The 25,922-nt window shown below is 40.3% G+C and overlaps 14 non-coding genes across 14 annotated transcripts; all 14 read left to right on the top strand.

The window, feature by feature from the left end:
• Window positions 1–22,146: 22,146 nt before the first annotated feature.
• Window positions 22,147–22,219, top strand: trnar-ucg. The gene has a single exon. It is a non-coding gene; the product is annotated as a tRNA-Arg (tRNA).
• Window positions 22,220–22,405: 186 nt separating this feature from the next.
• Window positions 22,406–22,478, top strand: trnar-ucg. The gene has a single exon. It is a non-coding gene; the product is annotated as a tRNA-Arg (tRNA).
• A 311-nt stretch (window positions 22,479–22,789) lies between these two features.
• Window positions 22,790–22,862, top strand: trnar-ucg. Its single transcript has one exon. It is a non-coding gene; the product is annotated as a tRNA-Arg (tRNA).
• Window positions 22,863–23,041: 179 nt separating this feature from the next.
• Window positions 23,042–23,114, top strand: trnaq-uug. Its single transcript has one exon. It is a non-coding gene; the product is annotated as a tRNA-Gln (tRNA).
• Window positions 23,115–23,425: 311 nt separating this feature from the next.
• Window positions 23,426–23,498, top strand: trnar-ucg. The gene has a single exon. It is a non-coding gene; the product is annotated as a tRNA-Arg (tRNA).
• Window positions 23,499–23,683: 185 nt separating this feature from the next.
• trnar-ucg lies at window positions 23,684–23,756 on the top strand. The gene has a single exon. It is a non-coding gene; the product is annotated as a tRNA-Arg (tRNA).
• Window positions 23,757–24,099: 343 nt separating this feature from the next.
• trnar-ucg lies at window positions 24,100–24,172 on the top strand. The gene has a single exon. It is a non-coding gene; the product is annotated as a tRNA-Arg (tRNA).
• Window positions 24,173–24,292: 120 nt separating this feature from the next.
• Window positions 24,293–24,365, top strand: trnar-ucg. The gene has a single exon. It is a non-coding gene; the product is annotated as a tRNA-Arg (tRNA).
• A 424-nt stretch (window positions 24,366–24,789) lies between these two features.
• Window positions 24,790–24,862, top strand: trnar-ucg. Its single transcript has one exon. It is a non-coding gene; the product is annotated as a tRNA-Arg (tRNA).
• A 167-nt stretch (window positions 24,863–25,029) lies between these two features.
• Window positions 25,030–25,102, top strand: trnar-ucg. Its single transcript has one exon. It is a non-coding gene; the product is annotated as a tRNA-Arg (tRNA).
• Window positions 25,103–25,220: 118 nt separating this feature from the next.
• On the top strand, window positions 25,221–25,293 carry trnar-ucg. Its single transcript has one exon. It is a non-coding gene; the product is annotated as a tRNA-Arg (tRNA).
• Window positions 25,294–25,412: 119 nt separating this feature from the next.
• Window positions 25,413–25,485, top strand: trnar-ucg. Its single transcript has one exon. It is a non-coding gene; the product is annotated as a tRNA-Arg (tRNA).
• Window positions 25,486–25,595: 110 nt separating this feature from the next.
• Window positions 25,596–25,668, top strand: trnar-ucg. The gene has a single exon. It is a non-coding gene; the product is annotated as a tRNA-Arg (tRNA).
• Window positions 25,669–25,852: 184 nt separating this feature from the next.
• trnar-ucg lies at window positions 25,853–25,922 on the top strand. Its single transcript has one exon. It is a non-coding gene; the product is annotated as a tRNA-Arg (tRNA).

Here is a 25,922-nt window from a genome sequence, read left to right as displayed (position 1 = left end):
TGCAGTCACTCCAAAATCCAAACCAGCGATTAATGCGCTGGGCTCTGTTTCTTCAGCCATTTAATCTAGACATTCGACATATTAAAGGCTCAGATAATGTAATGGCTGACGCTCTATCCCGTGCTCCCACTGAGTACATTTGGTCATGTATGTTTCTCCATGTTCTTCTCTTTGTCTGCTTTGTTTTCCAGGGCCCGGATAACAGAGGGTTTGGACAAATGGGAAGCAACTTTGGGGGGAAAAGGGGGTTAATTGGGTGTATTTTCAGGAAGTTAGATAGGGATTGTTTTGGTGTTGTTGTTTATGGTTTTCCTTGCTTGTATGATCCTGTTAGCACTGTTTGTTTTCACTATTAGCCACAATCGATGAATGTGGTGTAGAGGTTGTGGGGTTAGTATCTTGTGATACTCTACAAGCCCCTTCTTAAGGGGGAGGGTGTTACGGCCACTCTGGCCTCTGGGCTGTGTTCTACTTATTTTGTCTGCCTCTCCTCTCGTAGGCCTGTTCCCGCGTGTCCCGGGATAGGGGGTGTGCCAGCGTATGGGTGTGTCCCACCTTGCCGGATAAATTTGGCCTGGCCTTCCAGAGAAGCGGCGGGAGCTTTGCGTTGTGTTTTGTTCTGTTGTTGTTAAAGTTACTTTGTATGATATTCTGTCACGTAATTAAACCCTAGGCGTGAATTGTCGCACTGTCTCCTGCCCCATTTCTTTGTTACCTTTGAGCCGGGTAACAGCATCTCTGAGTTTGCTCTGATTTAGAGTCCTAATGTGGCTTTAGACAGTGTTTTTTGTGATTTGTTTAGCTTGTCATAATGAACCTTTTTGTCTTTGATCTTTTCTTTATCAAGTTTGATTTTGCTATTTTGCCACATGAACATTTTTGCACAATTTGTAGACTGACCAATTTATAATATATTAAATTTCTCACTCAGTGTGTAATTCTATGTGACATGCCAATTCTCTTTAGCCTGAAATCTTGTGGTTTGTACAGAGCCACATGCCATTAAAAGCTTAGCCCAAACACCCAAGTGACAAGATTTGTGGCCCGAGATCACGTGACCCATCGACTGCGATGCAAGCATAGTTTTTAGCTCTACTCACATAGTCTCATTTTTTCAATAATCCTTCAAATACTTCGACATCTATCTCATCATGAATCCTTTTCTCAATCAAAGAAGCACGGAAAAGGGAAAACGAACTATCGCCTTTAAAGAAAAAATTCAGCCCCAGCAGTGGCGCAACTGGCTGGGGCACCTGCACCATACGCCGGCGACCTGGGTTCAATTCCCGCCCCGTGGTCCTTTACGGGGCAGCCGTGGCCTACTGGTTAGCACTTCGGACCTGTAACCGGAGGGTTGCCGGTTCGAACCCCGACCAGTAGGCACGGCTGAAGTGCCCTTGAGCAAGGCACCTAACCCCTCACTGCTCCCCGAGCGCCGCTGTTGATGCAGGCAGCTCACTGCGCCGGGATTAGTGTGTGCTTCACCTCACTTTGTGTACACTGTGTGCTGTGTGTGTTTCACTAATTGGGATAAATGCAGAGACCAAATTTCCCTCACGGGATCAAAAGAGTATATATACTTATATATATATATATATATATATATATACTTTCCGGATCCCACCCCGACTCTCTCTCCCACTCACCTCCTGTCAATCTCCACTATCCTATCTAATTAAAGGCATAAAAAGCCCAAAAAATATACTTAAAAGAAAAAATTCAAGGATTCTGCCATCTCCAAGGAAGAACTCGATGCAGCTATTGCTAATGGCATAAAACTAGCCCTCCAAGAACAACAACGTGGTCTGGATATGGCCGTAGCCTCCGCTGTCAGAGAAGCTGTAGACTCTATCCTGATCCCAGCACTGCGTGATTTACGAACGGAAATCCAAAAGACTAATGAAACTCTGTATGAATGTAGCCAAATCTACTAAAAGGACTCAAGACCGAGTGGACTCTGTTCAGGCAGCTGCACGAGAGGACAGGCGATTGGTTATCGAGCTAAGGACCCAGCTAGACCACAAATTTGACAGACTTGGAGGACAGGGGACGAAGAAATAATATAAGGCTGGTTGGCTTGCCGGAAGCAGTGGAGGGTTCGGATGCAATCGGCTACCTGAAAGATAATCTCCCCAAGTGGATCCCCTCATTGGTGGACCGAGACATTGACATTGAACGGGCACATTGTGTATGATGGAGGAGAGGCTAACTCCAACAAGCCGCGCACCCTCATCTTCAGATTACTGCGTTGGCAAGACAGAGCGGCTATCCTTAACGGGGCACGTCAAGTTTATCCGGTTAAGGACACATCCAATGGACAGATTTTTGTCTGTGCGGTCTGTGTATGTTTTTGTATATAATTTTTCCCACCCCCTCCCCTTTACAGACATACAGTATATGTTAGAACATCAGCATTGGGACATCTGTACAGTAATTGGCTGGACGATACGCTTCTATATCTTTTACTAACACGTTTATATTTTAAGACAGATCTTAACTGGATAATATGTCGACTCAGTCATTGAATATATTATCACTCAATGTGAATGGCCTAAATTCCGCTATCAAACGCACACGTGTTCTTGAGTATCTACATCGTAAAAAGGTAGACATTGCCCTGATCCAAGAAACACACCTAAAACAATGCGATGTGGCACGATTTCAAAATAAACATTACAGATTAATTGCATCATCGTTCGCCCTAAATAAGACCAAGGGAGTATGCATAGCCTGCAATGTAAATGCCACTGGAAATGATGACAATGGAAGACTTGCTTTTGCCTGTGTTAGCACACTCAATCATAAATTAGCTTTCACATCCATTTACTGCCCAAACAAGCCTGACAGAGACGTTTTTTCCTACATTGGAAACACATTGTTGGAACAAAATGACTGTTCTTTAGTGGTAGGAGGTGATTTCAATGCAGTCCTTAATGCATCTCTTGATAAATCTAATTCAGATGCAATAGCGAATCCTTCATCTACTTTATTGAATATGCTTATCACAGATCTAAATCTTGTTGATATTTGGCGTATGCAGAATGCTACTGCTAGAGATTACACATTTTTCTCCAACAGACATAAGTCATTTTCCCGGATAGATTATATTTTTCTTAGCCCAACCCTAATTGCAGGCCATCTTACCAATTCTACTATCTGATCACTCTGCACTATTATGCAATGTTGATCTCCCAACATTAAGACAAAGGCCCCCTCCTAAAGACATTAAAAAGCTGGTTGACCTGAACTACACTCCTTTAAATGCCAACATTAGAGCAGACCTGCAAAGATGGACTCTCATCCCTTTTCTAAGTTTAAATTCTAAAGTTGAATCTATCAGAATGAACATACTTCCAAGATTATTGTATCTTTTCCAAGCCCTTCCAGTTGAGGTGCCAACCAATCAGTTTATTGAATGGGATAAATTAATTTCAAGGTTCCTGTGGCAAGGTAAGAAACCTAGGACCAGGTATAAAACACTGCAGTTAGGCAAGGGAAAAGGAGGTCTAAACCTCCCCTGCCTGCGTGACTACTATTATGCAGCCCAGTTAAGACCCCTGGTGTGCTGGTCCAGCTCCTTTTATTTTGCCAGGTGGAGGGATATTGAAAACGCTATGTCTGGTGAGATTCCTCTTGCAGCAGTAATAGCAGACTGTGAATTGCAGAAAAAAATGCTAAATCTAAACAACCCCTGGATTAACACAGGCTTGAAGATTTGGCAGAGGATAATACAATTTTGTAACATTGAAAAGCCACTCAGAAAGCTGAAATGGTGCGCATTTGACACTGACTTTCCACCGGCTTAATTAGATGCCAGGTTCAAAATGTGGAATGAAAAGGGCTTAACAACCTATACCACCTTTGCAACAAGAGGGATTCTAAAAAGTATTGATGTGACTCTGGATTTCTTAGTTCACTCAAAGTACAATTAAACGATTTGTTGGATATTAACACAAGGGAATGCTCTAATCCACAAGTCTTATCGGAGGCCACAAAGTGTTTTATTCGTGGTTTCTGTATCTCATTCTCTTCAACTTTAGCTAAAACAAAAGCTTCCCAGATCGCTAATCTTGAAAACAAAATAGAATCATTAGAGAACTTACAAAAACATAGCTTCTCAGATGATCAGTCTAAACTTCTGGCATCTTTGAAAGATGAATACAATACACTGGCCGTATCAAAGGCGGAATTTATTCTGCATAGAACCAGACAAAAGTACTACTTTGAAGCAGAGAGGCCTAGTCACCTAGTCAGAAGCATTATATCTTTGGATCCATGTATTATTCTAGCTATATAAATGGCATAGTGCATGGTATTCCATAACAGCGAGATACATCGCTTCACGATGACGGCAATGAGTAGGCCTACCTAGTTAACAGACAAGACGCAATCTATCTGAATATCTGCAATCTATCTGAAATAACACCTATTTGAAGCATATTATTCATGTCACATATTGTGTGTTAGCGTACTGTAGGCTACATAGCTTAAACTGTATTTCGAGTTTAATGTCGGCATGTTGACTTTAAAGTCGACACGTCGAGATTAAAGTAGATATGATATTTCAACTTTATTCTCGAAATGTCGAGTTTAATGTCGACATGCCGACTTTAAGTCGACACGTCGAGATTAAAGTCGACATGACATTTCAACTTTATTCTCGAAATGTCGAGTTTAATGTTGACATGTCGACTTTAAAGTCAACATGTCGAGTTTAATCTCGCCATGGCAAAAATATTTTTTTTCTTCATGTGTGGCCCTAATACTCCGTCGTAAATCAGAGATTTCTTATGATGATGCTACCTGTAAACATTTTCTTGACAAATAGAGCTTTCCTGCCTCAAGCTAACTGACCAAGATGATCTGGAAGCTGTGTTAGAGCTTGATGAACTACATAGAGCCGTGAAATGTCTCAATAAAGGCAAATCGCCTGGCTTGGATGGCCTCCCACCAGAACTTTATATAGAACTCTGGGACATGGTGGGCACACTGGATTCGTTTAATTTTGCAATCAAGTGTGGGACCTTTCATAGGGATCAAAAAACAGCACTCATCACCTTACTCTTGAAAAAATGAAAATATCCCTTTGAGTGCTCTAGTTTTAGACCAATATCCTTACTTACAAGTGATCTTAAGATATACGCCAAAGTACTTGCTCTGCGCCTAGAAAAAGTTATTCAATCTCTAGTCAATGAAGACCAAACAGGCTTTATTAAGGGACGCTTTGCATCTGATAACATGAGAAGGCTGATACACATTATAGATGTGGCAGAGACACACCCAAATCCTTGTGCTGTATTTTCACTTGACGCAGAGAAAGCCTTTGATAGGTTAGAGTGGAAATATATGTGGGCAGTACTGCAGCGTTTTGGTTTCAGGCTTAATTTTATAGCAATGATCAAGGCGCTATACCACTCACCTTTAGCAAGTATTCTAACAGGGGACATAATCTCTTCTCCTTTTACCCTGCAGCGCGGAACAAGACAGGGGTGTCCACTCTCGCCACTTTTATTTTGTCTTTCTCTGGAACCTCTAGCACAAGTGTCGTGGAAAAACTAGTCCACTTTCTAATCCACTAGCAATTTATCACTTGACTGTTACTAATTAGCACTCTGGGACAAGGCGTCCGAAGGAGACAGAATAGACAGGAGATCTCTGAAGACTGCTGAATCTTTATTCACCGTATTGCAGTGATAATCCAGTCTAAACAATGTTCAGACCAGGTGTCAAGCAATAGGGTGAGGTGAGATGTCATCAGATGGCGGCCCCCGATGAGATCTGAAATCAAAATGGCTGCGGCCTATCTTTTATACTCCTTAACCTTGAAGTTGGGCCTTCTTGCCTCCCTCGAAAAACACCTGTTGGCCTATCAGCATCCACCAAGGTTACGGATATTGGTGGGACCCCTTGTCATATCATGCATAAAAATTATATGCAAAACTGTCTGATTCTGTTTTTTTCCAGTTACCATTACCTTGCTCATCCTCTTGCTCTTGACCGTCTAGGCCCAGTGTCACTGTGCACTCATTCACCCCACTCTTTGACACCTGGTCTGGTCTGCTTAAGATGTGTACAGGCCTTAAAGTCTCATAATAATTGCAGTAATATCAAAGTTTATAAAAAAAACATACATGCATCCTTTAAGTCATAGAAATCCACCACACAAGCCATTAGGCAATCTACAGCTTCCCCTATGAAAATTGGTCATCATAATCATATTATATCTCTGTATGCAGATGATATAATTTTGTTCTTAGATAACTTTGACACCTCTATTCACCCAGTCATTAAGGAATTTGATCATTTTAGCAGCCTGTCAGGCTACAAGATTAATTGGACAAAATCTGCACTTATGCCTCTAAATAATATACACACAAATGTGTCTATCCCCACTTATATTCAAACCAAAAAGTATTTTACATATCAGGGGCCGGTTCCCCGATAACGCTCACTCTTAGCGCGCTAAGTAGACTCAAAAGATATCTCTTTCCAAAGTTGTTTATGTTTCTAAGTGTGTTCCCCGAAGTGTCCCTTAGGAAGCTTCTTAACACGCTGCCTCTTACGTTCGACGTTACAAAGGCGCTGTCCCAAGTGAAGGTGCTGAATTAGTTGCCATCGATTGCTCAGGAATCGATTTTCTACTTCACGTAAAAGTGCATGATGGCGTTAAGAAAGACAACACGTTCTATGCAAATGAAACATTCCTCAAATTATTTCAGTAACATTTATTTTAACATAGTTTAAGTTATCAGTAAAATATAAACTATTAACTAAATTATCAAATTGTCAGTAATATGTTCACACGATATGTTGTGACGGGTAGACTAACAGGGTAGGCCTATCCCTCGCTAAATCATCCACCCTCCTTATCCCGTTGTGCCACTTGTGCCGCTTCTTGACATGGGTTTAACGACTTCTAGACATTATGTAATACACTTTTATATTAATGGTAAGGTAGCTTACAATTAGAATTGATTGGCAAGCAGCTGCAGTTACTTCTGTTTAATGCGGTATTGATTGCCATTGGTTAATGTTTTCAATAAAAAGCAACCTATCTACAATGAACAGAGAAAGAGAGAGTTAGATACAGTATGGTGGGGAAGCAATGTAAAAAAGGGCACCAAGCTTCTCGTTAGAGGAACTTGGAAGTTTTGCTGGACGAGGTGAGCTTGCACAAGGTGACACTGTTCCAGCTTTCAGAATAACTTGTGCAACAGCAACAAAAAAGAGCTATGGAGCGACATGGACTACACGGTTCCGCAGCCGGCGCCGTTTTTTTGATTCAATACAAGGACACGTTGGATCGCTGCCATAGGCCTAGTTGGTCGCTTACTGGACACCACCATGCTTACCCATTTATAGATCTTAGCCATTTAGAGGCAAATTCTTTGCCAGCTTTTAATTATCAAAAGTGATTGCCAAATAAAACGCTTTAATGACATTACGAAATAGCCTAGGCTAATTACCACCATATTAGTTCTGATAGCCTACCAAATAAAGTAAACTTCATAAATAGGCCTGCACCCATTGCGAACATATTTTATTATTAGTCTTAAAATGTCCATAACATAAAATCATCGTTGAGCCACAACATCATCAACATACTGTACCATAGTTTGACTTGTACTGCGCTGCGCTGATTTCTAAAGACTGCTGCACAGTGGTGGCGACTAGCGTCTTGAGAGCTCAAACAAAGCTAAGAGAGAGCTTACGAATGGTCCAGACCAACCTTACGAAAGTGTGACTTACACAAGATATACTTAGCGTACGAACGTGTTGGGAATCGTGCCATAACATTAAGAGAGAGGTTAAGGAATAGGTTAAGAACTACTTAGCGATAAGAACGTTTTGGGGAATCGGCCCCTGGGCATTTCAATATATAAAAACATACGTAAAATTAACAGAGACAACTTCAACACTATGCTAAGCAAAATAAAAGCAGACATTCATAGATGGAAGAATCTAAAGACGTCTCTTCAAGGTAGAATTAATACAGTCAAAATGAACATATTGTCCGTCTCAATTTCCTTTTCTTTATGTTACCACTCTGCCCCCCTCCAAATGACTTTAAAGACATTCACTCCATGATTTCCAGTTTTATTTGGGATGGGAGACGGCCTAGGATTCGTTTGAATACACTGCAGCGACCCAAACTACTGGGTGGTTTGGCAGTACCAAACTTTGAACTTTATTATTGGTCATTTCAGATCAGAGCACTGAGCACATGGGTTGACCCACAGTCTACCACTGCATGAAGATTGATTGAGTCTGCTAAGATATTACCACACAAGCTGCAAGACATCCTATTGTGGATGTCAAACAAACAAAACAATTAAAAATACTTTTGGGCCCATCATTGCAAATTCTATACAAGTGTATTGCAAATTCTATATAAGTGTGGAAAAAAGCAGAATGTTGGATGGGCGGCCCTTCTAAATTCTGTCAGAACACACCACTATGGCATAACTTGAAGTTATTATGCGGTCACAAACCATTTAATCAACCATCTTGGTCATCTCTTGGAGTGAATACATTAGGTGATATATATATGACACTCAGGGTCTTTGTTCCATACAAGACTTAAAGGCACACTATGCATGTTTTTTAGCTTAATATGCAAGTTTTTTAGCTTAATTTACCTTAATTTAACAGCTTCAGAGTCATTGGAATGGTTATATGACTTTTTTCGGGTTGAATGGTGGCCGTCTCACTTCCCCCCTAAGCCTGTGAGCCCGAAAAACCACCCTTGCAACTGTGGGCCGGCGGGCCGACGGCCTCAGTGTCAGGAAGTATAACGAGTGAAACGAATTGCTTTACTGCATTTAAATACATTACATTACATTACATTACATTACATTTGGCTGACGCTTTTAAATACACATACACGCCAGGCACCAGCTAGAAAAAGGTAGCGATGGAGTTTCTCAGACATCATGACAGAGATCACGTCATGACAGAGCCAGCGAAAAAGAAGCAAAAACCAAGAAAACAGTAAGGAAATTGCTAATACTGTATAGTTTACCTTTAAGGACACGCTTTTCTCTTCCTCTTATTTTGTTTACTTTCAGCTAAGATCAGCCTTAAAAACGTACGGAGTTCCCTGGAATTCTCCTCTCCCCTCACATCCCATGTTACAATAGATCGCACAACTACTGGGCAGATCTTCTGTCTCCTTAATATATAGTGAACTTATTCAACACAGTGCCAAGGCTTTACCAATTGAAAATAGCCAATCAGAACCCATCGAATTTTAGCCATCACATTCATTAACACAAGGAGAGACTTTGCTTATCGTTCTTGGTGTGAATAGGCCTTAACCCTTAAGCCGGTACCATCACACCAGTGTGACGAGAATGTTGGAAATTGAACGTTCTAAAGAATATCTGGGTTCATTGAATTGAACATGGAATTGAAGAACCTTACATTGTTGTGGAACAGAATCTTCTGTTAGATTGTTCAAAACTTAAGGGTTAATTTTTGTTTAATATTGGGGCAGCCGTGGCCTACTGGTTAGCACTTCGGACCTGTAACCGGAGGGTTCGAACCACAACCAGTAGGCACGGCTGAAGTGCCCTTGAGCAAGGCACCTAACCCCTCACTGCTCCCCGAGCGCCGCTGTTGATGCAGGCAGCTCACTGCGCCGGGATTAGTGTGTGCTTCACCTCACTGTGTGTACACTGTGTGCTGTGTGTGTTTCACTAATTCACAGATTGGGATACATGCAGAGATCAAATCTCCCATACGGGATCAAAAGAGTATATATACTTATACTTATATATATAATTTGACCACCCTGGCTTCTTCGATTATTTGATAATTTATAGTTTAATCAAAGTAGTATCACCTTTTATTTACTTCATGCTTTCAGCAGGTCGTATGCTGGCCGCATCAGCTGGAGTTGCCCTCTGTTTCCCAGAAGACTTTGGTTTTCTTCTCATGCTATTAGTCCTGTGCTGTGATTATTGTCCATTGTCATCTGCATTGTGTGTTGGTCTGTTTGTGTGTCAGTGTCGGTGCGCATGTATGTGTTTGTTCTGTTTTGTTTTCTGTACCTTGGGAATAATGCCAGTGACAACTCTTTATCTTAGGTTGTGGGCTTTTGCATGTATTTTTTTCACACAGATACTTTGGGGAGGGGGGGGCAAATGACCAGTCTGTCAGACGGTGGGGAACATCTGTTGGCACCAAGGGGCCTAGATTTGTGTACTCAGAATAAAATAACTACTTAGTTTTTGAGCTTTTGTCTTACAGTTCTTCTCTCCTCATGCACAGGTTCATTCGAGTTATTAAATGTTGCTAATAAAATAAGAATTCTGTCTGTCTCAGAACACAATTAACCTGTGAGCCTTTCATTCCTGAAATAATTCAAGGTGGAGTCCCTGGGTTGTGTGTGCTACAGTCTAAATTCTTGTTCATCACACAAGGACAGTTTTATCTGTGAGTGCATTCCTACATGTCCAAGTATATGGGTGTCTCTGTCCTTAAGTATTGTCAAGAGCATACCTGTCAACACTCCCGTTTTTCCCGGGTTCTCCCGTATTTCAAGGTCATCTCCCGGCACCCTCCCGTTTTGTTATTTCTCCCGGAAAACTCCCGTAATTTGCATGGCCTTCAAACTTCATTTTAAAATCATTGATCCATTCATTTTTTCTATTAGTCTGACATCTCCCAGGTTGCCGGATTGTGTATGAAATACACCCTACACATACACAATCACTTACTTTCAATTTCAAACGTCTTGTCATAGGGTTAAAACCTGGCAACCCAAAACCCAAATAAGGCAGCGGGTGCTCACTGCGCAGTGTGCAGCCTGAATCTCGTAAGCAAGCAGGCTAGTTGAATGGCCTACTCCAGAACTAGCTGTTGTGCAATTGTTGGGAATTTAATTGATTAACACATCACTGTTATTGAGTGTTGTTGATGCACTGAACTTGTGTCCTCGGAACCAAATCAGACAGCAAGCAGCTTTGGAGTTTTGGAAGTAGGCTGCAGGCAGGCAGCTGGTTACATAACTGGCATGCGTAAGGTAATGGTAAGGTAAAAGCAACGACCGAAATGCAGTGTTGAAACACGTGTATGAAACATGTTAAATATGCAAACACTGACCCCCCCCACCTCCGAAAAACGCTCTTAAAACGAACAAATACAAAATCATTCTCATCTATCACAATAATGTGTGTGTGTGAGAGTGAGTGAGTGAGTGAGTTAGTGAGTGTGTGTGTGTGTATGTATGTATGTATGTATGTATGTGAGTGTGTGTGTGTGAAAAAGCTTCTGTTCTAATGAGTGTGCGCAGTCTGATGCAGCCATGCAGGCACAAGCTCATTGATGGACCAGACACTCTTTAATTAACAACTAAGAACAGCTGACATATTTATCAGATCTAACCCAGGCCTGCTTCTCCGGCATGCAATTATGCTAGGCAAGTTCAGTGAACTAATGAACACTTATCTATAAATGTAACAGAGGTCCTATTGTTTAAAATGACTCATGTTGTTCCACAAATTCCCTATGGTTGGTTAATGAAGCTGGTGCGGCCTCCGGCCATCTATGATTTTTCATGGAGAGCCTGCAATCTATTAGCCTAGAAATCTAGACGCGCCCCTAGCGGCAGCAAATTACATTTGCTGCCAGGGCTAGTCTAGCAACTCTGTTGGCTTGTGAGCTCCAGAAATCGAAACTCAATCAGGCCAATGAAATCGCGTAGAGAGTCGTTAGGTGGGCTTAACATAATGATTGATGGCAGAGTTGCAACAGTTTGGCTTGAATTCCCTGCTACTTGAAAACATAAGATGGATGTTGCTGTGGCGAACAGTGTGACACGAGTTAAGCTTTTATTAAGTTGGCAAACGTTTGAACTAGCCAACTAGCTCCGCTGGTGCGAAACGCATGAGACTCATAGCGCTGCCGCTGTCCTATTGCGTGCAGAGGGAATTTGAAAGACAACTGATTATCCCGCCCCTCGGACTGAGCACTGCAAACGGTGAGTGCCCAGACCCTACATTTTAATGTGGGTCTGGCTCGTCAGGCTAGCAATCTATGGTCACAGCGGGCGGATGGGCTTCCAGAGGGAGAGGGAGTGGGGTTAGCTAACAGACCAATGAACCGAAGGAATCAATAAGTCAGTTTGTCAGATTTACCTGTCAACTCATTCTGTAAATGGTTAAATACACAATTCGACCCCAGATCTCCCGATATTGCACACACACTCACATACAGGAACACACACACATACACATAACAGTGCACAGACACACATACATACAGTACACAAACAGAGAGTAAAAGAGAGAGGGGGACACATACACACACACACACACACACTACACAAACAGAGAAAGTAAAAGAGAGAGAGGGACACACAAACACACACACATGCGTGGCCAAGGCGATCTTTCATCGAGTAGCCGCTCCCATTGACACTAATGATGATCTCTGGCTAGAGAGCTGTGTGCACCCCGCACAGCACAGACACTAATCAATGAGACAGACACATAACTCCACTGTCTTCACCCTCCATTAAGTGCCTGTGTGAGTGTGTGTGTGTGTGTGTGTTCATGCAGTTGTGATGGGGTGAAAACACAAAAGATCAAGTAAGATTACTTCACCAAACAAGGCGACAAGATCAATAGGTCCTACTGTCCCCATCCTGCCATCAAACTAAGTCAAGGAGAGAGAGAGAGAATAAAAGAAAAGAGGAAAATAATTGAGAAAAAAACGTGATTCAGAATGTGATGTAAGACACTAAAAGTAGAAGAAAAATTCCTGTGTGAGAACGCAATCTGGTTTGTTAGGCTACGCTCCGAATAGGCATCTTTTTTGTAGCTCCCGGCATCCGTTTTACATTATAATCCTATGGAGTAGACAGTGTTTTCAAAACACCCTCGGCTTCTTTTAAAACGCGATCGTGGCCGTCTTTTTCTGCAGCTCAGAGATGTTGAGAAATGTTCAACTTCTAGCGATAAAATGCCCTACGTCAAGCTGTTTTTGACAGCTGACCAATCACAAGAGCATAACCAAAAAAGACACTTTCGGCTGCTTTTTGGAACAAAAGTGAAAAAGCGGTGTGCACAACTTCTCGTCAGAAAAAGACACCTACTGTGGTCTGAATGTAGCCTAAAACAGCAATAACAAAGTAGTAGTGGTTTCTCACTAAATGAGAATTTAATTGAGCCTCTGTCACACGGAGCTCTTTCGGTACCAGGCACCAAACCACACACCTGACTCCACCATTACACACCATGCATGTTGAGCTACTGCTAATTACCAGCCAAGCTAACTCTGTGGGTACACACACAAGTTTTTTGTAGTAGCAGTTTTTCATAACAAAAGTACCTCATAGTTAAATGATCACAGACACAGGTTTCAATATTGTCTTTAATAACTTATCTGAGCGTTGTGAGTGGGAGCCACGTTTGTTTGTTTGTTTGTCCTCTCTCTCGCCTGCAGCACTTCCGGGTGACCAAAGGACCTGAGCTGTGGAAGCCAGCTGGCTTTGTAGTGCCAGCCTCGTTATGATCCGTGATTTCATCCAATTGTTGTTAATTAAGTGTAAATTAAGAGTTGTGAAGAAATCAGGGTTTTGTAATGTGAACGGATGTGTTGAATGTAAAATGTGTAACCTTTTGGCTATTTTGACATCTTGCCATTGTTTTGTAAATGGGAGATTAATGGGGTTTGGTATGGGTACAGCTGTTTGGGAATTAATTGTAGGGGAGGGACTAGTGGTATTTAAGACCTCAGAAAGAGGTAGCTCTCTCTGCTCATTTTCATTGTGGTCTGGTTTGTGGTGCTGGGCTGTGCAGTTTTGCACTTCAGACTGGCAAGTTTTTCTTTTCTTCTTTAGATACATTTTGTTTTTTCTTTCCTTAGTTCATAGGCCTACAATATTTTGTACATTTTGGTCACTTGCTCGCTTTTGGAGAACCTTGGACTGTAAATAAAACACCTTCCTTGCACTGGAGTTGCAAATCTTGGCTGAGTCATCATTTTGTCACAGAACCCATGTGACAGCCTCTTTCTGAGATTGTCCATGAGGGCACTGAGATGACAGAAACGGTATCTTCAGTGCTGATGAAAAATACACACACACCCTAATATTTAGTCATCATAATTTATATTTAATTGTAAATTAAACTAAATACATTTTAATGTATACTTATGTAATTCTTATTCTCCAAGCAATTGTTGTATAGTCTGGGTGAACCAAGACAAATCTGTTTTTGAATTCACTCTGCAGATCCGTCTTGCGACCTTCTCATTGAAGCTCATTTCTGAATCACCAAAATCCCAGGGACCAATCACAACCATTTATTCGGCATGGGGTGGGCTTTATATGATAACAGATAGAGGAATACAGTCAGGAGCGCTCTTGAACACAGCCAATGGCTGCACTGTATTGAATGTCAGTATTGAATGACACCGACATGTACCGTCTTTGGAATTGAGTAAACAACTGCATTTGAAAGGATATGTTGACTATACATATTAATGAGATAAAATCCCTGTGCTCTGGCCGTTTTCAAATCCCAGATGCGGGTGAGACACAGGAATATCAGACTTTATAAGTCAGAGAGCGAACCTAAAGAAGCTAATGGCGAAATGTGTCGTTCACTCTGAATAAACAATTCGGAATATTAAACCAGTGTGTGGTAATGATCTTTACTGTGTTTGCTGTACTTTTGAAAAGATTTAGTGAGAGTTTAATTCAGCCTTACTATTCCTAGATGTCCTTATGAGTTTGCCTATTTGATCTTGAGCACTTATTTGGCACTTATCCTGGCCTTAGTCTTCTTTCCCATCCTCAGCCCTTAGTCCCACCTACCCACTCCTTTGTTATTATGTTTTATTTCTTTTTAACTTTTTTCCCCTCTTACCTTAGCCCCAGCCCCAACCCCTACCCTTAGCCTAACCCCAACCCCACCCCCAGCACACACACACACTCACAAACACATACACATGCACACACACACACTCACAAACACATACACATGCACACACACAATCACACATACACATGCACACACACACACACACACACAAACACACACACGCATGCACACACAAACACACACACACGCATGCACACACAAACACACACCCCCTAATATTTCTGGAACCAAACACATACATTCTGTGCCAGAAAGACAGAAATCATATCAAAGGGAAAGATCAACATGATCTGGGAATCGACAAGATGCGCCCACGCCAATCTCCTCTTGCAATCATCTCCTTTACAAGGTAAAACTAAAGACATTATCCCCTCAAAGGTGTTTATCGCCAGCGCACCCCCTCCCTCCCTCTGACTAGACTCCAAAGTTCAGCAGGCAGTGGCCCCATTTAATTATTTGTTTGATGGCTTCATGCAAATATTCCATGGACTCAAAGGTCTCTTAAGTAATATTTATAAATCAAATATATATAAAATATAAAATAAATAAATATTTGGACACAGATGGCAGAGATGTTGGAGTAACATGGCTGCCATATTTACTCAATATTGCTACCTCCTCTTCAGGAGAGAAGGAAGAGGGGAAAAGCAGCTGAAATGCAGTTCTGAAACAGGGCACGCACTGTTACCTTCAGAACAATAAGCTATGCATAGGCTTTGGCCACCGGTATCAGTGGCTGTATTGACATTCTTTGGTGGCTGTGCAGCTGATTTATTCATAGTTTGACATATAACCCAGCAGTCATGCTTGAGATTTCACATACAGATGGGTGAATGAAATTAGCCCCGCACCTCACCCCTCCCCCGTCCTCGCTCTCTCTCTCAATGGTGAGTCACCATGATACTGCTACCCCCGCTGCCTTGAGAAATATGGCTGCCGCAAAGCACAATCCTGACCTCCAGAAGCATGTACATATTGGCCAATCTAACCGGTTGACTGTGAAATGGAGTGTGACTTGAAAATGGAACACATGGAGCTGTACTGGGGTGTCATATCACACACAGAGCTGGGTGAGGCATCCAATATGGCAGGAGCATGATAGATGCAGGGAGAGAGATACAGAGAAAAACAGAACTAGAGAGGCAGGAGACAGAGAGAGAGCGAGAGAGAGAGAGAGATAGTGAGATATATGTTCAGATTTCATCATAGCTAGCAAAGTGTGACCAGAGCAGTCGTCACCATGTATTGGAAAGCCTTATTCAAGACTATGGGTGCAAGTTTGCTCATTTTGCACACTGTGGTTAGAGCGAAGTCAGACGCATCAATTCGGCTGAGTCAGGCTGAGGTTAATTACAGTTTTTGCCCGTTGCTTGAACACTATAGACCTATGCTTAGACTAAAGTAACACAACTTGAAGCTTTTGTTACCATACCTCAAACACATGTACCCATACCTCAAACAAAAGTGCTGCTTTGCACTCTAGTTGCAATTCTGCAACACACTTACTCCTTTTTGCAACACACTTGGTCCTGCATACTACACTCTATTTCATACATAAGACACTTGGTCCTGCATACTACACTCTATTTCATACATTAGACACATATGCCACACACTTGGTCCTGCATACTACACTCTATTTCATACATAAGACACTTGGCCCTGCATACTACACTCTATTTCATACATAAGACACTTGGTCCTGCATACTACACTCTATTTAATACTTTAGACACTTGGTTATGCATACTACACTCTATTTCATACATAAGACACTTGGTCCTGCATACTACACTCTATTTCATACATAAGACACTTGGTCCTGCATACTACACTCTATTTCATACACAAGACACTTTCAGGGTGCCATTTGGAAAACACATGTATCCAAAATACAAAACACATCGGGTAATTGCAACCACTCAAATACACAGCTGAAGGCACTTACTTGCAAAACTGAACACCAATCAGCCAGCTACAAAAAGCCCTCAGTTTAGCCATTTCAAGAACTTTGCAAGCATGAATGGAGGGAGAGCGAGAGGCAGAGGTAGAGCAAGAGGAAACGGAAGCGGAGGAGGAGGAGGAAGAAGAAGAAGAGGACGAAGAGGACGAAGACGACAAGGTCAGGGTCGAAAAGGCCATGCATGGACCCCTATAAGAGCAACTTTGGTGGACCATGTCATCAACCATGGCCTGACTATGAGGGAAGCTGGGCAGAGAGTCCACCACATCTAAGCCTGTTTACAGTAGTGTGTTTTTGGTTTTATTTTTGTTTTATATTTGTGTTACTGCATTTACTGTACTGTACTGTAAAGCAGCGGTTCCCAAGTGTTCTTTCCCCGCGTACCACCTACATCTTGACTTGACTCGCATACTCCCACCATCCGACACATAACATAAACACATAAAAACGTAACACGTTCTATTGACACATTCCAGGCATCAGTAATTAGCCGCCCTACATGATAACAAATAATAAAATAAAAATGTGCAACTGGTCTATGAGCTCTCACACCAGAAAAACAGTGTGGAGAACAGCATTATGAATCACAAAGAACAAGGCTTACAGTTTTTTTCAAATGCTTACACACTAAATCTTTGCTTGTCACACAATTTTCTAAACATGTCTTCCAAACATCATAACCCCACACCAAATCTGCAAAACCATAGACTAATTCTTAATGTTTGACTCAGTTTTCAATTTACTAAAACACATTTTGCAAAACACCACACACAATTTTCTACTTAACACACAAAAATCTAACCGGAAGTAACTTGATTTTGTTTTTCAAACACAACTCATCAAAATGCCACACTAAATCACCAGTGCTTCACTCTCTCTTCACATGTGTAAACACTCATTACTTTACGGAACACCATCCAATCATTGCCTTAGTATAGGCCTATGAATAGATATACTCTATATGTAGGTATGGACCCTTTCTATCTGGCCCTAGACGATTTCCGGTTGAAATGTTCAGAACCAATGCAGATACTTTGAAAGGAATGTTCTACAAAAAGTCAACTTTATGTACAGTAAAACTTGTCCTTTTTACAGTACTATATTTTTGTGTCTCCCCAAGTTACCATTAGCTCAATACATTTTTCTATAGACCTATGAATACATACACAACCCCACCCCCCATTTGCATTTTTACTGTGTATTTCAACTTCTCTCTGTAGAGACCGTAACTTTCACTCTTGTATGGAAATACATAAAGCCTATGAAAGACAGAAGAGCATTAGGTTTTGAGCAAAAGTGTGCACATAATGTATCCAAAATGTTATATTATGACAAAAGGGTTTGTAATGTGAGGCGAATGTTTGATTTAAAGATGTGTTTATGACATTTTGAATGTTTTGTGTCATTTTGCTGGAGATTTGAGGCATTTTGTGTAAGCAATTGTTGGTTTTGTGTGTGGAGTTTTGAAAAATAGACACAGAGTTTTGAAAATGTGTGTAAACAGTTACTGTAATAATAATAATAATAATACTATTATTATTATAATCATTTTTACTGTAACACCTTTCCGACCTTTTCATCTTGCGTATACCAATGGTGGTACATGTACCACAGTTTGGGAAACCCTGCTGTAAAGTATACCATAGTAAGCTACTGTGATGTACAGTATTGAGTTGATGTCATTTGTAACCTTTCAGGACTTTCATTTTTGGTTTTTATCAAAACCTTTGTTTGAAAAAAAAAAAACATAACAAAAGACTTTAAGTGTCACATTGAGCTTTACAGAATGCTAATTGATAAAGTGAATAAAAGCACTGAAAATTAAAGACTGCTAATCTGAAAGTGTGTTCATATGATGAAAGTGTGTATCATTTTGTCATCAGAGTGACATTTTGACAAAGGATTGTTAGGTTTTGATAGCAGAGTTTAGGTTTTGATAGTAGAGTTTCAATTTGACACAGATGTAAATGGTATATTTCCCAGTGTTGTATCATGTTTACTTGTGTGTAGAGTTTTGGCACAATGAGTGAAGTTTTGCAAAATGTGTTCAAGCAACGGGCAAAAACTGTAATAAAATAGATAGATAAATAGAATCCCCGCCTTGATATAGCTTCTTAAGTAATATTTATATTTTCCGCTACCTATATCGCCCGCAAACTCGGGCACTATAACAATTTTATGACATTACAGTTATCATGTCTTTCCCAGAGTTCAATGACAGGATGAGAAATCCATGCATTAGTTTAGTTTGTGTGTTTTTGTTTGTTACTCTGTCTGTGGTATGATAGTGTGTATAAGCAAAGAGGCCAATATCTTGACTATCTGTGTTTATATTTGTGAATTGTGTGTCGTGGTAGAAGGTCATCAAATCGGTCAGTTGATAAGTAGAAAATTGAGCTCACGACTTCAAGAAAAAATCACCAATAATATGCTAAAGCAAAAAGGAGTTTTCAAGCAGGCAGAATTCGTTACAAAAATGATTTTATTGATGCTAGCAGCAATACCAGCAGCAATAAACCGTGAGTGTATCTCAAGAAGGCACTCCCGAACAACGGTCTAACTCCCATACTTAGCCTATACCCCTCCAAAATGCTGACACAACACTTACCCGAACCCACAGGTGGCGTTATGAAAGGATCGTTGTTCGGTCTTATCTTCGCAAGTCAGCAATATTGCTGCCAAGGGTACGAACTTTTCACCTTAAGTTTACAGAAAGTTCAGGGGTGTACAGAGGGATCACAGGTCATACATTGTGCATGGGTTAAATATAGTTTGCTCTCCTGCACTCTCCTAATGGTTGTTTTGAGTAGAGCTCGCCCCTGTTTACGCCTTATCTTGCAGCTGCAAGGCCGACTTTTTTTTTCAAACGGCCCTTGCTAAGGCAGCATGAGACACAGTGCGACAAAAAGAGACATCGGGATACAGAGTGCACATTCTGGTAGGATGGTTTCATTATGTTATTTGTAATAGTTAAACTTGTTATTATGACCGCCGCGCAGTGAAGCAAAGCTTCGGTTTTTTTCCCCCACATGTGTCATTTTCCGTCAAGGATTCCAGGGACACTGAACTTGGTGGGCAGTAGCCCCACAAGGACAGCATAGAACCATTGTTTTTCGAATTGATCTGTCACCACCGCCAACCCCCCCCCCCCCCCCCCCCGCCCCCTCCAGACTGGACCCCCCGAAAGGAGGGTAGGGCGGACACAGTTTTCTGTGAATATCTCGAGAATTATAGGGCCTAGGAAGACCACCTTTTTTTGTATGTTGGTCTTAAGGGGCCATGTTAATCCATCCCATTTCATGTATAGCGCCACCTAGTTAAAAATGAAAAGGCAAAAATGAGATGTTGTTATCGCAGGTATCTCTGACCTGACATGGTCAAAACTGCACAAAATTTGGAAGTGTAGGATCATTATGACACCCTCTGAATGCACGCCAAGTTTTTTGGAATTCCATTCATGGGGGGCATACAGTAAATTAATTTATGTTACTGTACACCAAGTGGCCTGTAGGTGGCCGGACACAGTTTGCTGTGAATATCTCGATAATCGTATGACCTAGGAGGACCACCTTTTTTGCATGTTGGTCTTAAAGGGCCATGTCAACCCATAGTTAAAAAATGAAAAAGCAAAAATGAGGTGTTGTAATCACAATATCTCTGGCTGACATGGTCAAAACTGCACGAAAATGATAAGTGTTGGATCATTATGACACCCTCTGAATGCGTGGCAAGTTTCGTTGACTTCTGTTCATGGCGGGGCCATACAATAAATTAATTTATGTGTACAGTTGGTGACTGTACACCAACAGAGTTTTCTGTGAATATCTTAAGAACCGTAGGCCTTAGGATGACCAATTTGTTGCATATGTTTGCCTCCAGGGGCCATGTTAACCCATTCCATATGCACACATATGCATAAACAGATACACATGCACACACATACATTCACAGTAATCATACGTATGACACATACACAAACAGTAGACATATGTACGCATGCATGCACAGGCACGCACAGACACACACACACACACACACACATACACACACACACACACAGACACACACACATAAACATAAACACGCACACATGCACACAATTCAAGAATTTCTCAGAATTATGAACAGGCAAGATGGAGGTGGGGTTGTATAAAATGTATTTTACATGTAAAATCTGTGAACTAATCATGGTTTGGTACTTGTCGTCTAGCAGATACCAGTGAAAATTGAGTATGAATAATGCAATTCAGTGAGACAGTTAGAATCATATAGGCCTTTCACCATTTGTTTTTAGCCAGCATCCAGACACCCTGACTTGATTTACTGAAGCCAAGCAGGCTTAGTTAGTACTAAGTATAAGAGACCTCCTAGGAAGAGTAGGTTCCTGCTGAAAGTGGTGTTGGTGGCTGGCCAGTAGGTGGCACTCTTCCCTGTGGCCAAAAGCCACCAAACAAATATCAATCCCATTTGCATTAATGTTAAATTGAGGTCCTGACTCACCATGGTTGTTAAAGATCCCATGGCACTTATCGCAAAGAGTAGGTGATTTGCTGGCTAAATTCCCAACCTGGTTCATTCAATTTGGCCTATATACAGTGATGGCCAAAAGTATTGGCACCCATGCTAAAGTTGACTGAAAAGAGGAATATAAAATCATCTTTTGGAAATTGATCTTAATGCCTTAAGTGAAAAATGAGGAAATATCTAACCTTTAAGGACACCAATTTTCTTAGTGAATAAATAATGTATCATGATTAAATAAATGTTCTTCCTTAAAATACAGGGGTCATAAGTATTCCCACCCCTATGTTAAAATCCCATAGAGACAGGCAGATTTTTATTTTTAAAGGCTAGTTATTTCATGGATCCAGAATACTGTGCATCCTGATAAAGTTACCTTGGCCTTTGGAATTAAAATAGCCCCACATCATCACATAGTCTTCACCATACCTAGAGATTGGCATGGGTGTTATTTCAGTTAGCCTATTAGCTGGTTTGATGCTCATTGAGCTCAATGCAAATCATTATAACATCAACATAACATTTCAGCATATTTCAGGTGGAACTTCTATATAGAGATAAATTGATTTTAAATGAATTGTTTTAATTCCTAATGGATAAGGAGTCTGACTTCAGATCAGAAGAATGAGGGTTCGAGTCCCTTCGTGGTCGAAATGTAAATCTTTAAATAACTTAAATAACATATCAGCGTATTTCAGGTGAAACTTCTATATAGAAATGAATTGATTATATCATTAGTTTGGATGAATTGTTTTAAAAAGAGATCGAGAAGAACGCGTGGCCTAATGGATAAGGCGTCTGACTTCGGATCAGAAGATTGAGGGTTCGAGTCCCTTCGTGGTCGAAATATGAATCTTTAGACACTTACATAACATTTCAGTGTATTTCAGTTGAAATTTCTATATAGATATGAAATGATTTCATCATCTTTACCTTTGATGAATTGTCTTATACGTTTTTTGTGAAAACCGAAATCATATGAAATGATTTCATTGTTACCTTGGATGAATTGTCTTACAAAGTTCTCGAAGACCGCGTGGCCTAATGGATAAGGCGTCTGACTTCGGATCAGAAGATTGAGGGTTCGAGTCCCTTCGTGGTCGAAATGCAAATCATTAGACACTTACATAACATATCAGTGTATTTCAGGTGAAATTTCTATATAGATATGAAATGATTTCTTCATTACCTTTGATGAGTTGTCTTATATGTTTTTTGTGAAGACCGAGTGGCCTAATGGATAAGGCGTCTGGCTTCGGATCAGAAAATTGAGGGTTCGAGTCCCTTCGTGGTCGAAATACAAATCTTTAGACAGTTACATAACATTTCAGTGTATTTCAGTTAAAACTTCTATATACATATGAAATGATTTCATTGTTACCTTGGATGAATTGTCTTACAGGCTGTTTTCGAAGACCGCGTGGCCTAATGGATAAGGCGTCTGACTTCGAATCAGAATATTGAGGGTTCGAGTCCATTCGTGGTCGGAATATGAATCTTTAGACACATAACATTTCAGTGTATTTCAGTTGAAATTTCTATATAGATATGAAATGATTTCATCATTACCTTTGATGAATTGTCTTATACGTTTTTTGTGAAGACCGAAATCATATGAAATTATTTCATTGTTACCTTGGATGAATTTTCTTACAACGTTCTCGAAGACTGCGTGGCCTAATGGATAAGGCGTCTGACTTTGGATCAGAAGATTGAGGTTTCGAGTCCCTTCGTGGTCGAAATGCAAATCTTTAGACACTTACATAACATATCAGTGTATTTCATGTGAAATTTCTATATAGATATGAAATGATTTCTTCATTACCTTTGATGAATTGTCTTATATGTTTTTTGTGAAGACCGAGTGGCCTAATGGATAAGGCGTCTGGCTTCGGATCAGAAAATTGAGGGTTCGAGTCCCTTCGTGGTCGAAATACAAATCTTTAGACAGTTACATAACATTTCAGTGTATTTCAGTTAAAACTTCTATATAGATATGAAATGATTTCATTGTTACCTTGGATGAATTGTCTTACAAGTTGTTCTCGAAGACCGCGTGGCCTAATGGATAAGGCGTCTGACTTCGGATCAGAAGATTGAGGGTTCGAGTCCCTTCGTGGTCGAAATATGAATCTTTAGACACTTACATAACATTTCAGTGTATTTCAGTTGAAATTTCTATATAGATATGAAATGATTTCATCATTACCTTTGATGAATTGTCTTATACGTTTTTTGTGAAGACCGAAATCATATGAAATGATTTCATTGTTACCTTGGATGAATTGTCTTACAAGTTGTTCTCGAAGACCGCGTGGCCTAATGGATAAGGCGTCTGACTTCGGATCAGAAGATTGAGGGTTCGAGTCCCTTCGTGGTCGAAATGCAAATCTTTAGACACTTACATAACATATCAGCGTATTTCAGTTGAAATTTCTATATAGATATGAAATGATTTCATCCTTACCTTTGATGAATTGTCTTATATTTTTTTTTACTTCGGATCAGAAGATTGAGGGTTCGAGTCCCTTCGTGGTCGAAATACAAATCTTTAGACAGTTACATAACATTTCAGTGTATTTCAGTTAAAACTTCTATATAGATATGAAATGATTTCATTGTTACCTTTGATGAATTGTCTTATACGTTTTTTGTGAAGACCGAAATCATATGAAATGATTTCATCGTTAACTTTGATGAATTGTCTTATAAGTTGTTTGTGAAGACCGCGTGGCCTAATGGATAAGGCGTCTGACTTCGGATCAGAAGATTGAGGGTTCGAGTCCCTTCGTGGTCGAAATGCAAATCTTTAGACACTTACATAACATATCAGCGTATTTCAGGTGAAACTTCTATATAGAAATGAATTGATTACATCATTAGTTTGGATGAATTGTTTTAAAAAGAGATCGAGAAAGACTGCGTGGCCTAATGGATAAGGCGTCTGACTTCGGATCAGAAGATTGAGGGTTCGAGTCCCTTCGTGGTCGAAATATGGATCTTTAGACACTTACATAACATTTCAGTTGAAATTTCTATATAGATATGAAATATGGATCTTTAGACACTTACATAACATTTCAGTTGAAATTTCTATATAGATATGAAATGATTTCATCATTACCTTTGATGAATTGTCTTATAAGTTGTTCGTGAAAACCGGGTGGCCTAATGGATAAGGCGTCTGACTTCGGATCAGAAGATTGAGGTTCGAGTCCCTTCGTGGTCGAAATACAAATCTTTAGACAGTTACATAACATTTCAGTCTATTTCAGTTAAAACTTCTTTATAGATATGAAATGATTTCATTGTTACCTTTAATGAATTGTCTTATACGTTTTTTGTGAAGACCGAAATCATATGAAATGATTTCATCGTTAACTTTGATGAATTGTCTTATAAGTTGTTTGTAAAGACCGCGTGGCCTAATGGATAAGGCGTCTGACTTCGGATCAGAAGATTGAGGGTTCGAGTCCCTTCGTGGTCGAAATATGGATCTTTAGACACTTACATAACATTTCAGTTGAAATTTCTATATAGATATGAAATATGGATCTTTAGACACTTACATAACATTTCAGTTGAAATTTCTATATAGATATGAAATGATTTCATCATTACCTTTGATGAATTGTCTTATAAGTTGTTTGTGAAGACCGCGTGGCCTAATGGATAAGGCGTCTGACTTCGGATCAGAAGATTGAGGGTTCGAGTCCCTTCGTGGTCGAAATACAAATCTTTAGACATTACATAACATTTCAGTGTATTTCAGTTAAAACTTCTATATAGATATGAAATGATTTCATTGTTACCTTGGATGAATTGTCTTACAAGTTGTTCTCGAAGACCGCGTGGCCTAATGGATAAGGCGTCTGACTTCGGATCAGAAGATTGAGGGTTCGAGTCCCTTCGTGGTCGAAATACAAATCTTTAGACAGTTACATAACATTTCAGTGTATTTCAGTTAAAACGTCTATATAGATATGAAATGATTTCATTGTTACCTTGGATGAAGTGTCTTACAAGTTGTTCTCGAAGACCGCGTGGCCTAATGGATAAGGCGTCTGACTTCGGATCAGAAGATTGAAGGTTCGAGTCCCTTCGTGGTCGAAATATGGATCTTTAGACACTTACATAACTTTTCAGTGTGAAATTTCTATGTAGATATGAAATGATTTCATCATTACCTTTGATGAATTGTCTTATAAGTTGTTTGTGAAGACCGCGTGGCCTAATGGATAAGGCGTCTGACTTCGGATCAGAAGATTGAGGGTTCGAGTCCCTTCGTGGTCGAAATACAAATCTTTAGACAGTTACATAACATTTCAGTCTATTTCAGTTAAAACTTCTTTATAGATATGAAATGATTTCATTGTTACCTTTAATGAATTGTCTTATAATGCTTTTAGAAGACCGAAATCATATGAAATGATTTCATCGTTAACTTTGATTAATTGTCTTATAAGTTGTTTGTAAAGACCGCGTGGCCTAATGGATAAGGCGTCTGACTTCGGATCAGAAGATTGAGGGTTCGAGTCCCTTCGTGG

This window comes from Alosa alosa, chromosome 16, assembly GCF_017589495.1.
Source record: "Alosa alosa isolate M-15738 ecotype Scorff River chromosome 16, AALO_Geno_1.1, whole genome shotgun sequence".
NCBI classification, from domain to species: Eukaryota; Metazoa; Chordata; class Actinopteri; order Clupeiformes; family Clupeidae; genus Alosa; species Alosa alosa.
The sequence above is the reverse complement of the archived record's forward strand: the minus strand, read 5'-3'. Positions and strand labels throughout refer to the sequence as shown.